This window comes from Chiloscyllium punctatum, chromosome 22 (assembly GCF_047496795.1).
Source record: "Chiloscyllium punctatum isolate Juve2018m chromosome 22, sChiPun1.3, whole genome shotgun sequence".
NCBI lineage: Eukaryota > Metazoa > Chordata > Chondrichthyes > Orectolobiformes > Hemiscylliidae > Chiloscyllium > Chiloscyllium punctatum.
Window position 1 is genome coordinate 7,813,383 of NC_092760.1, and position 18,369 is coordinate 7,831,751.

The 18,369-nt window shown below is 38.0% G+C and overlaps 1 long non-coding RNA gene across 2 annotated transcripts in view; it reads left to right on the forward strand.

Moving 5' to 3' along the window:
- Nucleotides 1–11,197, forward strand: part of LOC140493398 (uncharacterized) — a 33,985-nt gene extending 22,788 nt beyond the window's left edge. For both annotated transcript variants that reach the window (XR_011963664.1, XR_011963665.1), the window contains 2 exons: nucleotides 8,807–8,925; nucleotides 9,232–11,197. This is a non-coding gene — a long non-coding RNA (uncharacterized lncRNA). The remainder of the gene's footprint in view (nucleotides 1–8,806; nucleotides 8,926–9,231) is intronic.
- The last annotated feature ends 7,172 nt before the right edge of the window (nucleotides 11,198–18,369 follow it).

Genomic DNA, 18,369 nt, shown 5'->3' on the forward strand with positions numbered 1-18,369 from the left:
GCATATACCTACGTGAACACAGGCCACTCACAATATGAACACCTATCTCCCTCTCTCTGCCTTCATTCCTTGTCTATGTGCCCTTTCCTGCTTCCCTTGTAACATTGTGGGTCTGGTTACCCTCCCTGTACTGCAGCTATTCCCCTGTGTTTCTGTGTTTGCCTCAGCTCTCATGGCCCAATTCAGAATGTGGTTAGAATTATCTCCCACTGAGAGTCCCATGTTTATAATTACAGTTAAATAGGGTCCCATGTCATCTTTTAAATACATCAAACCGATTTCATCATCACAGGTTGGGGTTTGGTAATCCCCCGTGGTCCTTACATACATCAGGCTTCCTTTCTGTATGATCCTCGATATCACCCTTTTGTCTCTGAGTCACCAAAGTTATTTTAGCCCATTCAGCCTGTCCCGTCCCCAGTGTGTCCCTGTAATATCTGTAAATGCCTGGAGCCACTGATCGGCTGTGCATTGGGGGAACCGACTCTCACCCTCACCCTCTTATTGCAGGGACAGATTCTGCTGTACACGTCAGGGCATCTTGGGCCGAGGGTGGGTCCGTACATCATTTTCGGTGAGACTGTGTACCTCTACTAATTCATCCATATTGTCCCAATAAGGCCCATTATTACCAATTCTTTGTCAGGCTGGGTGTTCATTCACCAACATCTGTCGTTCAGCTGGATAAACGGTTCAGGTTTCGTTTCTGTCAGTTCCCCTTGTTGCTCCCTACTGTCTGTCCAAGTTTGAGCTTTGATGCACAGTGGAGCCATAGACAGGGCCTTCTGGGTCTTATAGGGCGGTGGGTCATCCCACCCATTGTCGTCCCTCTGTCCATACGTGGCTGCTTCACCATCTAACCCGTTCCAGTCAGTGTCACCATCCTCACTGCCTTCTGAGGAGAGCGGGGCACTAGGTACCTCCCCCACTGTAACTACCACCTGGCCCTTTGGCTTTAAGGCCTCACGTCTGAGAGCCACCACCTTCACTTGTTCCTGTTTCCCATAATAATGTAACACATCCTGTCATTCCTGGAATAAAACAGAGCAAAATGTAAATTTGGTTTGACTTGGAATATTAATAATTTGACATTCACTTTGACATATCTATAGAGGTGAGAATTGTACTGTGATTATTTAAGTGAATTTAACATGATCATACAATGAATATAACTCTGATAATCAACGACAATGAATGAACTGAATAATATGTGATTATTTGTACCAGTTCTTGCATTGAAAATTCAATTTTATTTTAATGCTTGTCACCCATTACACCGTGGGCATTGTTATTAGGGAATAAAGTAATGGAAGGATATCAGAGAAAATAAATAGACTTTAATTTTAGCTTCACTGCAATAATGAACCAAAACAATATTTGGAAATATGGTTAAACTACATAACAAAGTTTCCAGTGTCATTATTGACATGAAAACTATTTTAGTTTGCAAGTTGTTTTGCTCTAAGAATAATTGGAAATGAATTGTGATTATGAATTGACCATTTAAAATATATTTTGAAGAGAATAGTCAGATATATTTTTTGGAGGAAACTTAGGAAAGGAAATAAATATGTATGCATTGGTATTAATAGTTTTAAAATGTTTGGAAGTTGACTAGAATTATTTAATCGAGAGAGGCTGCATGATTATTAAGACTAATTCACCTTTTTCATTTCATTGTTGGTTTCCCTAGAATCTGTTGTGGTGTAAGCTCTTGTTGTGTGCAATGGACTGTCACTAATAGCTTAATTAACTTGCGAGTCTCAGATCAGGTTTCCTTTGTCTGTAAGTCAGTCTGTAAGTGCGCGACACACCTGCTTTTCTGAAGGGAAACAGAGACTCTTTTCAAAGGAAATAAGTGGCAGTTCTCACTGAGAATGATTTCTACCACACACCATAAGCAGGGAAGTGTTTTTCTGAAGAATTTCATTGTCTATCTACAAACTGATGGTGTGTTTGTCATATACCTGTGTTTGTCAGTTTGTGGAGGATTCAGCACCTTTGTTTTGAGCTAGTTTTATACAAGTAGTTGGTTCATTCTGTCTTTGCCAAGAATGTTGTTTACTTTCCCCTTTTACTGTGATTCTGCAGGTTAGAATATTCTGAGAGTCTGTAATATTCAATAACTGAACATTGAATGATTTTGACTCTAACAGAGCAGTCGCCTTGTTTTCAGCTAATTATTCACTTTCCATTTCCTGGTTGTGTTGAATGTTACAGAAACAGGCTCTGAGCAATGTTTCCATTCACTTGTGTTGGAGTCACTGACAGCCACGTGGTCAGTCAGTTTCAGGCTGATGGATCAGTTTCTCTGTCCTATTAGATGGTGGTCACTTGCTCAGTTTCTGATGGCTCACCTCAGTGTCAGTCCATCAGCTGCTGAAACCCTCCATCCAGCATTTGTTTCCTCTCACAGTGACTACTCCAATACAGTCCCAGCTTGTCTCCCACCTTCACCTCCACATCCTTATGATCACCTCAGATTCTACTGTCTGTGTCCTTCTAGCAAGTCACGTAAGACATCTCCCTCCATTTTAACCTCATCGACATTATGTTCAGAAATATGATTTCAAAATTTGGTTCAATGCTTTTAAACCTACCCATGCCTTCACCCTGTCCTCCCAGTGTAGTTCCACACCTCCCTGAGGTAGCTGCACTTATCCAATTCCAGCTGCATGAGAGTTTCTTGTTTTCATCTCCTCCCTGTTGGTGGCTTTAGTTTCAGCTGCTTTGAACCTAAACTTGGTAATTCTCTTCCCCCAATCCCTTCAACTCTCCTCCATTCTATCAGCACTCCTTTATTTAATCCAGTTTGATCAAGGTTTTGGTTTCCACCCGTAAAACTGTCCCTTTGTAGCTCGGTAACAGCCTCGTGTTATCATTGCTGAACTGTTAATCCAGAGACCCAGCGAATATTCTGGGGACCCTGATTCAAATCGCATTACAGCAAATGTGGACCTTGAATTTAATAATCATCTAAAATTATGGGTCTGTTGATGACCATGAAACTATTATTGATTGTCAGGAAAAACCCATCTGTGTCACTGATGTCCTTTAGGGAAGGAATCTGCCATCCTTACCTGGTCTGGCCTACATGTGACTCCTGACCCACAGCAATATTGTTAACTCTTAACTGCTCTCTGGGTAATAAATGTTGCCCTAGCCAGTGGCGCCTACATCCAGTGAATGAATTTTAAACAAAGCTCTCAGTCTGGGATCATGTGAGAAAGAAGCAGAAGGTGACCATTATGCCCCTTGAGCCTGCTCCACCATTCAAGAAGACCAAGCCTGATCTGTTTGTGATTTTTATTCCATCTTGCCCCAATGCCCCTTAACACGAATCTATCAACCGGTGTCTTAAAAATACTCAGTGAATCCACCTTCTGGGGCAGAGTTCCAAAGTTGCACAGCCTTCTGAGAGGAAACAAATTTCATTATCTATGTCCTGAAAGGGTGAAGCCAATTTTAAAGCAGTTCCCTCTAGTTCAGGAATGACCCACAAGAGGAAATATCCTTTCCACATCCGCCTTATCAAACCATGCAGGATCTTATATACTTCAGTCATGTCACCCCTCACTCCAACTGAAACAAAACCAGCCTGTCCAACCAACCCACATTTTATTTCTGTCATGCCGGTATGAGTGGGGTTGAAATGTTGTCTAATCTTTATTATGCAGTGAATGTGTTCCTTCACTGTGTGGGTTTCAAGAATCAACATGAGCCATACTAGCTTTCCTGTCTCACTGTATTACATATAGCTTACATCACTGTCGTGTTTCCATGCCTCCCTACTTTGTCTAATGAAAAGGAAGGAGAGATAGATTGAGAGAAGTTGTTTGAAAATTTGTTGTCGTCAAAAAAATATTTGGTCTTTTTGTAGAGATTGCATTATAATTGAAATAACCAGTTCGTTAAATATTACTGACAAAATAGTACCAACAATTTACCAATGACTGAGGCCAGGATTAATACCCAGTTATTTCCCTTCTTTTTCCTTACTCCCTTCTTGTGGTTGGGGGTTATATTAGCAATGTTCCTGTCCTCTGGGACAGTCCCTGACTCCAGTGATACTGGAAAGCTCACAATTAAAGCCTCCACTATCCCTTCAGCTATCACCTTCTGGGGCGTGGTCCATCTGTCCAGGTAATAGATCTATTTTCAAATTTTTCAATTTTTTAGCATTTTCTCCTTGGTGACTCTTAAATGCTCTCTGGGTAATACATTTTGCCCTAGCCAGTGGCACCTACATCTAGTGAATGAATTTTAATCAAAGCTGTCAGTCCTGGGATCATGTGAGAAAGAAGAAGGAGGTGACCATTCGACCCCTCGAGCCTGCTCCACCATTCAATAAGACCAAGCCTGATCTGTTCGTGATTTATATTCCACACTCATCTCTGTTCCACCGCCACCCGCCCCACCCCCACCCCCGCCACCCCGACTGTCCCTGAAATTTTGGGATATTATTTGTGTCTTCCACCATGGAGACTGATGCAAAGTACTTATTCAGTTCCTTATCCATTTCTTTGTTCCCCATTACTATTCTTCCAGCCTCAATTTCCAGCAGCACAATGTCCATTTTCGCCTCTCTTTTGAACTTTATGTAACTAAAGAAACTCCGGCAATCATGTTTTTAATATTACACACTCGCTTTCTCTCATGCTTAATCTTCTTTCTCCTTATGTTTTTTCTTCATTGTTCTCCATTGTTCTTTTTTGGCTTCCCATTTCACTGACATCCCACTGCCCTTTGCCATGTGATATGTTGCTTGTATGCTTTCCCTGACTTCCCGAGTCAGCCATGGTTGCCTCACCCTCCCTGATCCATGCTGCTTTTTCCTCGGGATGAATTTTTACTGTGTCACCCGGACACTCCCAGAATCCCTAGCCATCACTGTTCCACTCTCTTTCCTGCTTGACTCCTCTCTCAGTCAATTCACTCCAGCTTCTCCCTCATGTCTCTGTAGCTGCCTTTATTCAGCTGGAATACAGTTACATCTGATTCCATCTTCTCCCTCTCAAACTGCCGTGTAAATTCTATCATATTATGGTCCCTGCCTCCTCAGTGTTCATTCACGTTAACCTCCCTTATCAAGTCTGCCTCATTGCACAACACTAAATCCAGAATTGCCTGTTCCCTAGTGGGCTCCACTGCAACCTTCTTCAAAAAGCCATGTTGCAGAGATTCCACAAATTCATTTTCTTGCAATCCACTATCATCCTGATTTTCCCAGTCCCCCTGCATATTGAAATCCCCCCGATCACTGTAACCTTACCTTCCTTACATGCTTTTCCTATCTCCTCATGTAACTTATGCCCAAATCCTGACTATTGTTTGGAGCTCTACAGATAACTCCCATTATGTTTTTTTTAACCTTTGCGGTTCCTCATCTCAACCCACACAGATTCTACATCATCTGAGCCAATGTCATTTATTGCTCTTGACTTAATTCCATTTCTTACTGTTCACTAACCCCAGCCTCTCTGCCCACCTGCCTGCCTTTTCATTTGGATGTGCATTCTTGGATATTTAGCTCCCAGAAAGCTTCAGCCTTATCTTTTGCACTGATGTGTTCAGCTCTTCCATCATTGATGATGGGAATATTTGTAGAACCTCCTTTTCCGGTGAGTTGTTCAATTCTCCACCACCATTCTCGACTGGATGTGGAATGAATGTAGAGTTTAGGTCTGATCTGTTGGTTGCTGCATCGCTCAGCTCTATCTGCAGGTGGGACCTGTCTCCAAAAGGACTGTGCTGTGGTAACCGACACTGACATGGACTGTCTCATTTTCTTCTTCAATCCAATCAAGCGAGCTATTGCATTTTATTCCCTCCGTTTTCCGATCTTAATAAATATCCAATCAATTTCAGAGCAAAATGCTTTCAAAATATTGAATCAATTTATTTGTTTAGATACTAGCACTAATTATCAAGTCATTGCCTTGACAATAATTGCATAATAATTTAAATTAGTTTTGCTAACAGGTATATTGTGGTTCATATATCAATTTAATTTATTGACTCTTAGGACAAATAGTATAACATTTTCTTTTTTCAGAATTCTAACAACAATTATTAAGTCATCAGCATTACAATAATTACACAAAGCTTTAACTTATTCTGGCTAACAATTACAGTGAATTTCATATTTGAAAATAATCTAGTGTTCCCTTGTACTAATACAGTAATATAAAAATCCATTTTCTTTCAGATCATCACACATACAAAAGAATCAATGATTTCTGATACAACACTCGTTGTAAAAATCTGACTTTTTTCTCATTAAGAGTCATCGAGTCATAGAGGCATACAACATGGAAACAGACCCTTCACTCCAACCCATCCATGCCGACCACATTTCCCAACACAATCTAATCCCACCATATCCCTCCAAACTCTTCCTATTCATATACCAATCCAAATGCCTCTTAAATGTTGCAATTGTACCAGCCTTCACCACTTCCTCTGGCAGCTCATTCTATACACTTACGACCCTCTGTGTGAAAAAGTTGCCCTGTAGGTCTCTTTTATATCTTCCCATCTCAACCTAAACCTACCATCTTTAGTTCTAGACTCCCCGACCCCAGAGAAAAGACTTTGCCTACTTACCCTATCCATGCCCCTCAAAATTTTGTAAATCTCTATATGGTCACGCCTCAGCCTCCAATGCTCCAGGGAAAACAGCCCCAGACTGTTCAGCCTTTCCCTGTAGTTCAAATCCTCCAACCCTGGCAACATCCTTGTAAGTCTTTTCTGAACCCTTTCAAGTTTCACAACTTCTTACCGGTAGGTAGGAGGCCAGAATTGCACGAAATATTCCAACAGTGGCCTAACCACTGTCCTGTACAGCCCAAAACATGACCTTCTGACTTCTGTACTCAATACTCTGACCAATAAAGGAAAGCATACCAAACGCCGCCTTCACTATCCTATCTACCTGCGACTTCACTTTCAAGGAGCTATGAACCTGCACTCCAAGGTCTCTTTGTTCAGCAACACTCCCAAGGACCTTACCACTAAGTGTATAAGTCCTGCTAAGATTTGTTTTCCCAAAATGCAGCACCTCGCATTTAACTGAATTAAACTCCATCTGCTACTTCTCAGCCCATTGGTCCATCTGGTCCAGATCCTGTTGTAATGTGAGGTAGCCCTCTTGGCTCTCCAGTGCACCTCCAATTTTGGTGTCATCTGCAAACTTACTAACTATACCTCTTATGCTCGCATCCAAGTCATTTATATAAATGTCAAAATGTAGAGGAACCATCACCGATCCTTATGGCACTCCACTGGTCACAGACATCCAGTCTGAAAAACAACCCTCCACCACCACCCTCTGTCTTCTACCTTTGAGCCAGTTCTGTATCCAAATGGCTAGTTCTCCCCATATTCCGTGAGATCTAACCTTACTAATTAGTTTCCTATGGGAAGAACGCCTTACTGAAGTCCATATAAATCGCATCTACTGCTCTGCCAAAATCAAACCTCTTTGTTACTTCCTCAAAAAACTCAAGCAAGTTTGTGAGATATGATTTCCCACGCACAAAGCCATGATGACTATCCATAATCAGTGCTTGGCTTTCCAAACACATGTACGTCTGGTCTCTCAGGATTTGCTCCAACAACTTGCCCACCACCGAGGTCAGGCTCACTGGTCTATTGTTCCCTGGCTTGTCCTTACTGCCCTTCTTGCCCTAACGTTGGCACCACATTAGCCAAAGTCCAGTCTTCCGGCGCCTCACCTGTGACTATCGATGATACAAATATCTCAGCAAGAGGCCCAACAATCACTTCTCTCGTTTCCCGCAGAGTTCTCGGGTATACCTGATCAGGTCCTGGGGATTTATCCACCTTTACCCATTTCAAGACATCCAGGGTTTCCTTCTCTGTAATCTGGACATTGTGCAAGATATCACCATCTATTTCCCGACAGTCTATATCCCTTCCATATCCTTTTCCACATTAAATACTGATGCAAAATACTCATTTAGTATCTCCCCCATTTTCTGCGGCTCCCCACAAAGGCCGCCATTTGAATGACCTCGGTAACTTCAAATTTATTAATTTTGAAAACCTTAATTACTTTTCCCTGCAATAATTCCTGTTTATGTCCACACATAGCTCAGTCAAATAGCAAGGTGAGATTTATCATTATTCTAATGTTCGCTAATAGAGCTTTGAAAATCTATTTGTTGCTAATATGTAATAACTGTTCAGTTCAGTACATAGAACATCGAACAGTACAACACAGTACAGGACATTTGGTCCATGTGCTAACCTTTTATCCTCTTCTAAGATCAAACTAACCTATATTCCCTTCATTTTGCTATCATTCATGTACGTAGCCATGAGTTACTTAGATACACTTACTGTATCTGACTCTACTACCACTGCTAGTACATTCCGCACACTCATCACTCTGTAATAGGAACCTTCCTCTGACATCTCCACTAAGCATGCCTCCATTCACCTTGAAATTATGCCCTCTTATGATAGTCATTTCCACCTGGGAAAAAGAGTCTCTGGTTGTTCACTCGATCTAAGCCTCTCATCACTCTATCTAAGCCTGTCTGTCAAGTTGCCTCTCATCCTTCTTTGCTCCAATGAGAAAAGCCCTAGCTCCTTCAACCTTTCATCAGAAGACGTGCCCTCTACTTCAGGCAGGATCCTGGTAAACCTCCTCTATGAGGGATCTATGGACATGGACTCCAAGATCCCTCTGTTCCTCCACACTGCCAAAAATCCTACATTTCATTCAATAGTCTGCATTCAAATTCAAAATTCTAAAATGAATCTCTTCACACTTTTCCAGGTTGAACTCAATCTCCTACTTCTCAGCTCAGATCAATGTCAATGTCCCGTTGAAATCTTGAAACACAGTTTAAAAGACAAATCAAATGAGTCCTAGATGAGTGTTCGCTACAAATAAAGGTACGTAGAATTCAGGAAGAGCTGACCTATTTGAATGATTAAACAATTCCTTCTAGAAAACACAGTAACTAAATCTTTCTTACAATTCAGTAATCCTGCAACTAGATTATACTTCTCAGTTTACATATCTTAATGAATATCTAATTAATGTCTGTGTAAACTGCTGGAAAATGTTTAATCATTTCATTTGTTAAACGCCACCGTTAATTATCACATCGCTGTCACAATAAGTGAACTCTATTTTAATTATTGACTGAGGTCAAGTGACCTGTGGCCCGAAATTGAATGTTTGAAATTCACCGACAGCCACAGAAATCTGATCGAAAAGAAACCTGCTCAAATGAAATCAAACAGAGCCAGCATCATTCAGCTCCAGAAAAGAGGTCACAAAAGTTCCGGGGATCCAGTGACAACCAGCCTGAGAGTTGTGTATTCGAGAGGTTGAACCAGATTTTCTGGCATCTTGGCTTCCAGCCAGTTCCTGAGCATAGCACGCCTCTCATGGGAAGGAAAACAGTGAAGGATGTTTGTACCAACCCACTGGATGGATCGAATACAGCTCATGATCATCCTCAAAATTTTGTCACAAGATTATTAATCATTTGCCAAATCATGCAAAATAGCCCAATGCTACTGAAATCAAATTACTCTTAATCACTGCACATAAAACCAAACGATGGTCTTCAAGGTCACCTAATCACTGTTCACTGAATATTTCTTTGTAATAATCTTATTTTTCCCAGGATGAATAACCACAACAAACATCACCATAACACCCCATCCAAAGATATGCAATAGGCACCTTCTTATAATTTACACACATCTTTCTCTGACCAATAATCACCCTTCATCATTAATAGATGAGCAAGCTAATACTGACATTTATTGAGATGAAGAAATTCCTGAATATTACTAATGTTTGTGATAGGTTTCTCGACTATTCATCACAGCAAAAGTGTAATTATGGCTCACTGTATTTGTAGCTGCAAGCATTTGCGCATAACCGATTATACATTTTTTCAGAGAAATTTTGAAAATAATTGTGCGACAAATACTGTTGCCTATTTTTTGCTGTGATACCCACATTCCTAATCTATTTATTCTCTTCCCAACTCTGACTCAAATTTGTAAATATTGATGATATGAAAAATTCCATGAAATTATTCTTTTTGGGAAGAAATGTAAAGCAAGAAATTCTTGAATAACTGAGAATTATGAATGACAAAACAATGATAATTAATAATCACTGAATGTCTAATATGTTTTTTGTCAATCTACCAAAAAAGCAATTTAATCTTCAAGTCTCTGATCTCAATAAAAAGTCTAATCAACATTAGAGCAAAATAATTTTAAAATATCGAATCATTTAATTTGCCAGAGTACTAAAATTAATTGTAAATTCATTGTCACTCCATTAACCAGACGGTAATTCAGTTAAATCTTTGTGACAAGCATCGTGAGATTCCCATTTTAGTTTAATATGTTATTTCTTACAATGAAAAATGTAGTCATTCTATCCAGGTTAAAACATCCACAAACCAACCAATGAAACAACCAAGCATTCATAGTAAATATGTTATCTCTTCTTGATGTGAAAACACAAAGTAATCATGGAATTAATATGAAACCTTAAGTCATGTCAGATTGCTATTCTACCCTAATAATTACTGTTCATGTCTACACTTTACACAGTTGCACAGTAAAATCAGATTTCTCACCAATTTAATGTTTGACATTAACTGTTTTTCAGACTAATTGTTGCTTATATCCAATATTTAATAATAGTTCAATCCAGTACATTCATCCCAAAGTGTAGTATCATGTTTCCATACATTGACTTGTGTAAACACATTGCACTGTACAGTTTTGCAATCATAGCAAATGCTGATTTTTATTGTAATAGTGCAATGCTAGTTGATTTTTAGTTCAATAATGGAATTCGTGTTGATGTTTATTTTAATCCTGTTTCATTTGCTTTGATTATATTTCAATTCCATACGAACATGCATTTTAATTTAAATGATTACACTAAAAGCTACATTGTGTTTCTTGCTAAAAAAATTTTTAAAGTTCCCATTCCACTTTCTTTTGTGAGAAATGAAGTTACCTACATCTCTTGTTCAGGTCAACAAACACAATAACTTTTGAATTCTTGAAAGTTGTACCCCTTTTTTTTTTAAAAAAAGGAAAGTATCTTTTAGCTGAAATATCACGTCAAGAGATTTTTTGCTTTTTCAGATCATGTGCCCTGCAGAAGTGTTTTTATGTTCAATTTGTTAAAACAAACAGCTGCTTTGGAACTGTTGATTTTGTTTTAATGTTTATTACAACATTACTTATTAATGTTCAATAATCACAAAATCATGCAAATTGATTTTCTATCAAATGTCATTGACTGTATCTTGTGGTCACTCAGATATTCACTTTCTTTACCAATAATTTTCTTCCAAATTCAGGTACTAATGTTTCAACATTGATCAGGATAAAATCACATAAATTAAAAATACATGTTTCTACAATTAATTGAATTGAATGAAATGCATTACTGTATTTTTTGCGAGAAATGAAGTTACCTACATCACTTGTTTAGTTCAACAAACACAATAACTTTTGAATTGTATTGTCTGCATTTTTCATCAAAAATAAATTATTTTCAATAATAACTGAATGGCTCATTTATTGTTCCCAGTCCATCAATCTCGCGACTATATTTCAGTTTTCAGTTTACTGAGCATAATGAACGTCTGATCAACATCAGAGCAAAGTGTTTTTAAAATATTGAATTGATTTATTTGTTCGGATTACAGCATTTATTTTGAATTCATTAGCCTTATAATAATTGCAGAATAATTTGTTTGTGTTTCTAACGTGATCCACATTTTAATTTAATGTATTGTTTAATTTAATCCACTGTAACAATATTGTTGTTTTCAGGTCAACTATCCCACAATGGAACCAGTGATTTTGCATCCAACATATTTTGAAACTATCTGACTTTTACTGATTTGAATGATCACATTAATCTCAGCCGTAGAAATTCAGGGAACTGCAATTACATTTCACTGCAATAATTCTTGTTCATGTCTACACATTGCACAGTCACATTGCAAAATTAAATTGCTCCTTCTTCTAAGTGCGTAGATAGATTTTCAAAATTCTAATTTCTAATAATTGTTCAGTTCAGTAAGGGGTATAAATGTGCAATAATGGCTCAGTGCAAGAACTGTTGTGAAGATATTGCAGTGTACAATCTCACAATCATTGTAAAGATCAATTTCTGCTTTAACCATGGAAACATAGTTGAATTGATTTAATAATATTTCACTTCAATGTTCATATTCATTGTGTTTTTAATCACAATAAGAGTGAACTATTTTACATGACAAAATTAAAATTCATTCCACTTTATTTCTGGACACAAAACAATCACAGTCAACTTTGAATTGTAGAATGGTAGATTGGCACAGCACAGAAACAGCCCATTCAGCCCAACTTGGCATGCTGGCCAGGTTTCCTAAACTAAACTCGTCCCATTTTCCTGTGTTTGTTCCATACCCCTCTGGATGTTTTCTATCCATGTAACTGTCCAAAAGTCGTTTACATGTTGTAATTGTACCAGCCGCTGCCTCTTCCTCTCACAGCTCATCCCATATGTGCCAAACATATTGTACGAATAAAATTGCCCATCAGATCCCTCTTCGATCTTTCCCCTCTCAATTTAAATATTATTTACACTGTAGAATCTTTAATACTGCAAAGTTGATAGGTATTTAGAAGCAGCATAATCCCCTTTATATTTTAATCAGTGACCTAAAGCCAATAAAGTGCAGATATTGTGGTCATAGCAATGAACAACAGATACAAGTTGAGGAAATGTTGGATTGAAAAACAATTCAATAGACACCTAGATATGTTCTAACCAACTCACAGAGGTGCTTTGACACATCTCTGTTGAAGGTGGGAATTCAACCCATGCCTCCTGGTGTATTAGTACAGACATTACCAGAGCGCTCAATAATGTTCCCATGCAGGATGGGCAGGACTATAATCATATACTTACTATGGTTACTCAATGGGAAACTGCTCAGATATTTATTGTGATAATTGGACTAGGATTGTATTAGACAGTTCAGTGTGTAATGGACCAATTAAAATAATTAGTAATTTCTAATACTGATGGACCGAAGCGACATTGATCTCAATGAAATAAAAATGTCACGATAGTCAAATAATTCGATATGTTTGAAACAATTATTCATATACAGAAATTAAAATTAAACTGCTTTGTAATGCATATGAATTGGAAATAAAGAATTACTCATTCAATGTGACTACTCAGCGAAAGACAACTTCCCTCATTTTCACAAAATTGTGATTTCTAAGAATTCAAGTTTTACTGTAATAGAACAAACATTTCGGGTGTAGGTTTGCTCGCTGATTTTTAGGTTTGATATCCAGACGTTTCATTACCTGGCTAGGTAACATCATCAGTGGCGACCTCCAAGTGAAGCGAAGCTGTTGTCTCCTGCTTTCTATTTATATCTTTCTCCTGGATGGGGTTCCTGGGGTTTGTGGTGATTTCATTTCCTGTTCGTTTTCTGCGTGGTTGATCGATGGCATCTAGATCCATGTGTGTGCTTATGGCGTTGTGGTTGGAGTGCCAGGCCTCTAGGAAATCTCTGGCATGTCTTTGCTTAGCCTATCCCAGGATAGATGTGTTGATCCAGTCGAAATGGTGTTTTTTTTTCATCCGTGTAAAAAAAACACATTTCAACTGGGACAACACATCTATCCTGGGATAGGCTAAGCAAAGACATGCCAGAGAATTCCTAGAGGCCTGACACACCAACCACAACGCCATAAACAAGCACAGAGATCTAGATGCCATCTGTCAACCCCGCAGAAAACGAACACGAAATGACATCACCACAAAACCCAGCAATCCCACCAAGGAGAAAGATATAAATAGAAAGCAGGAGACAACAGCTTCGCTTCACTTGGAGGTTGCCACTGATGATGTTACCTAGGCAGGTAATGAAACGTCTGGATATCAAACCTACAGCTCAGCGAGCAAACCTACACCCTAAACCTCAACCTGAGGTATAAACCGTCACAAACCTTGCGAGAACAAACATTTGTTAATTCTGTTTTGCGTACGGAAGAAATACATGAAATTGAAATGATATTTAGCATGAAAACAGTTAGTTCTTATTGTAATAATCAGAAAACAGAAATGTTGGCATTGAAATGAAAAACAATCAGGACAAGAATGCAAAAAACGGTGGCTACTGGAAATCAGAAACAAAATCAGAAATTGCTGGAAAATAGTTCAGCAGATCTGGCAGCATTTGTGAAGAGAAATCAGAGTTAATGCTTTGGGTCCAGTGACCCATCTTCAGAATGCATTTTTGCTCACAGTCAGTTCAATCCAACTAAGCTTCCACACTTCAAACTATTTTTGGTAAGATTAAGAGATTGTAGAGTGCAATACGTTTTGCATCAGTTGATGTACTGAGCCGTAATTCCTCATCTAAAGTTGGAGATATTAGATTTCAACAATGATTACCGGTTTGTTAATTGCAATAATTAGTTTTAAAATGGCTGATAGCAAATTTAAGAATGATGAGAAAACCCTTATTGCAATGTAATTGTGCAATATGTTGGAAAGAACTGAAATATTTATGTGAAAAATAGTTAGCCACTTCTTAATTGACAAGGCTGATTAATATTCCTTCCATTAATATGAGAATTCAAATGAAAGAAAACGAGATAGTTATTATGAATTTTGGATGAGAAACCATTGGTGGATTGCAGGTCTGTTGACCTGAAAAGAAAGTTAATATTTCATTATGATACTTGCAATCAGAAATAATGGATTAAACTGAAATGTGAATCGCCTGATGCTCATTACTAAGATTAAAATACATTATGGTGTGGTAATTGAAATGACAATAAACTAACAATTAATGTTAGAACTCAACACTTAAAATGATTCAATATTTTCAAAGCTTTTTTTTTACTCGGTATTCATTAAGATCAGAAAACTGAGAATTAAAATATTGGGTTAATTTAAAAACAAAAATAGACCTTCAGAGATTATTCATCAGCATTGTTCTGTCATTGAAAAACCACATTTATTCAAGAATTCTGCATTTCTTTCATTTTCTGTCTTTTTTTCCAAAGGGATCTGTACTGAAACTTTTCTGTTTGTGATAAAAATGTATATAAGTGACATGGATTAAAATCGAATTGAGTGAGTTAATAGATTTGCAGGCATTACAAAGTTCAGTGGAGTTGTGGATAATGTAGAAGGTTGTCAAGGAATACTGCAGGATAAAAGATAAATTGCAGATATGGGCAGAGAAATTAAAGGTGAAGTTTAATCCATATAAGTGTGAGGTGTTTCACTTTGGGAGATCTAATACTCAGGAAAAGTGTATAATGGCAGGACCCTGAGCAGCTTTGTTGTTCAAAGTGATCTTGGCGTTCAAGACCATGGCTCCCTGAAAATGACCATGCAAATAGATAGGGTGGTAAGGAAGGCAAATGGCATGCTTGTCTTTATTGGTCAGGGAACTGGTTACAAGAGTCAGGAAGTCATGTTGTAACCAAAGTCATGTTATAAGACTTTGGTTAAGGCATACTTAAACGATTGTATTCATTTCTGTTCGCCACATTACAAGACGGGTATGGAGGCTTTGAAGAAGGTACAGAGAGCAGTTACCAGGATGCTGTCTGGATTTGGAGAGGCGAGAAAAACTCATTCTACCTTTTTGTGGAGTGGCAGAGGCTGGGGGAAGACTTTATGTAAGTCTATGCAATCATGAGATACATAGATAGGGTTGACACTCTGAATGTTTTTCCCAGAGTTGAAACGTCAAAACTATGTGACTTGCGTTTAAGGTTAGAGGAGACAGTTCAAGGGGCAATTTGTTTTTTTACACGGGAGTGGGGGTAGGTGTCTGGAATGAACTTCCAGCGATGGTGGGAGAAGCATATGCATTAAGGCTCTTTACTGTTCATTTAGATAATTTGGAAGGATATGGACCAAGGGTAGGCCGAAGCGGTGAGTTTCTTTTGCATTATGTTCAGCACAACGTTATGGGCCAAATGACTTATTCCTGTGCTGCACAGATCATTGAGAGAAAACTAATGTCTCACTCATATGACATTTAATCTAATCAATATTAATCACTGGTGTCAGAAATACGAATAAAGTAAGTAGAGAATGAACTTAACTATAATCAAAAGATATAGTCAATGACATTTACAGAGGTATTTTTTTTATATTTGTTCTGAATTGTCAGAATTGTCAGATAACTTTGGTGGTGATGTATTGAAATGTTTACAGTTACAGATGTGCTGAGCCAAAATTACACTTTTTATACTGAAGATTGAACTAGAAACATGTTAGAACGCTTGGAAATATTCAGTAAGGTGAGATTCGCACATCAGTTTAATCCATTATTTCTTAGTGCCGATACTGCAATTAAAAAAAACCGTTCAGGTCTACACGAAAAAGCATTGCTTTTCCACCCAATGCTCATTGGAAATATTTGAATGCTACTCATTTCTACAAGAAACGTAATCACAACCTGATCAATTATGAGATATCTAATGGCATTTCACCAATAATTACTGTTTATTTCGACACATTGCTCATTCAAATAGCAATGTGAGATTTCTCATTAATATTCAGTTCACTGACAGTATAATAATAATTTTGTTATTGCTAATATCTAACCATTGCCTATCCAAATGGAGTATGAAGTTGGAATTATGGCTCAGTACATCAACTGGTGGAAATAAATTGCAGTGTTCACTCCCCCAATTATTGTGACTATCAATGTGTATTTTAATTTGGTTTGATTATATTGTTCTTCAACGCCAAGATTTATTGTATTTCTGTTCACAGTAAGATTTAAATATTTTAAAGCTAAAATAAATTTCAAATTTGTGACATTTTGTATAAACAAGAAAAAAGGATTTTACAGCTGTTTGCTCTTTCCTTTATCAATCAGAGTGAATATGGAATTGTTGGAAGTTATACGTTTGTGGAAGGAGGGGAAGTTCTCTGCAGCTGAATAATCACTGTGAATAACATTTTCTTCAGATTGCGTCCTACTGCTAAATGTTCTAATGATCTTTCTATTATAAGAAAAAAAACACTTTTTATGAATTTACAATAAGTGCATGATGTGTCTATTTATCTTTCTCTCAATTATCATAATCTTAATTTTTAAGTAAAAGCATATGTGATTAGTTCCATCATTATTGTGAATTGCCATTTCATTCTCAGTCGATTCCACAGAAACAGTCTAATTAATTACCAGCCCAGTTATCGGAATGAACACTGGTTCGTTTGCATTTGAGTAATCCCAATCGATTATAATCCCACCCTTCCTTGGTGGGAAGATAACGAAAGGAACTTGTGGAGCTCTACTAGTGTCTCTCTCCTAGGAGAATCAAAGTAATCACAACCTGATAAATTATGAGATATCTAATGCCATTTCACCAATAATTACTGTTGGAGGTGTGAGTTCATCTTGAACAGAGATGCATCAGAGCAGCTTAGAATGGTGATTAGAATATAACTAAGCGGAGTTTGCATTGTTTTTAAATCCAGTTTTGGATCTGCTTCTGTCTGTGATTCATTCTAATAATCTCACAATCTGCAATCTTTTATCTGCAGGTTATTAATAAAAGGATGTATCACATTGCATTGTCTCTAAATTTTAAGTTTGAGGACTTAGTAGTTTTCAAAATTTAATATATCTAAGAAATGAAATTCATTTGATTTTAAAATCAAAATACCTTGCTACATCCAATTATTATGCATTTGGTGGACAACAGGATTTTAATTCCAATCAGATCATGAATGCCCAAACATTGTTTATTCTGTGAACTTAATTCTGCAGAAGAGATTCAATAAGCATTTAGCACATCAGTATTGTATATTTGAACACCTCACATGTACTTATCCTTATTTTCTAGTCCAAGCAAGATGAAAAAAAAGTTCGATTTTTCTTCAGTAAAATGAAGCAAATGCCACTTGCTTGTACCCTTCAGTTCTTCAGATTACCTTTATTATACAATACAATGTTGTAATTCATCTCATTATTGCTATGTCTTTTATTAAGTTTAATTTCTACTTAATGTTCAATTGATGAACTGCCTGAGAGTTCGGTTTATTTTTCCTCCTAGCAGAGCGCTTTAGGGAACATCTCTGGGACACCCACACCAATCAACCAAACCGCCCCGTGGCCCAACATTTCAACTCCCCCTCCCACTCTGCCGAGGACATGGAGGTCCTGGGCCTCCTTCACCGCCGCTCCCTCACCACCAGACGCCTGGAGGAAGAACGCCTCATCTTCCGCCTCGGAACACTTCAACCCCAGGGCATCAATGTGGACTTCAACAGCTTCCTCATTTCCCCTTCCCCCA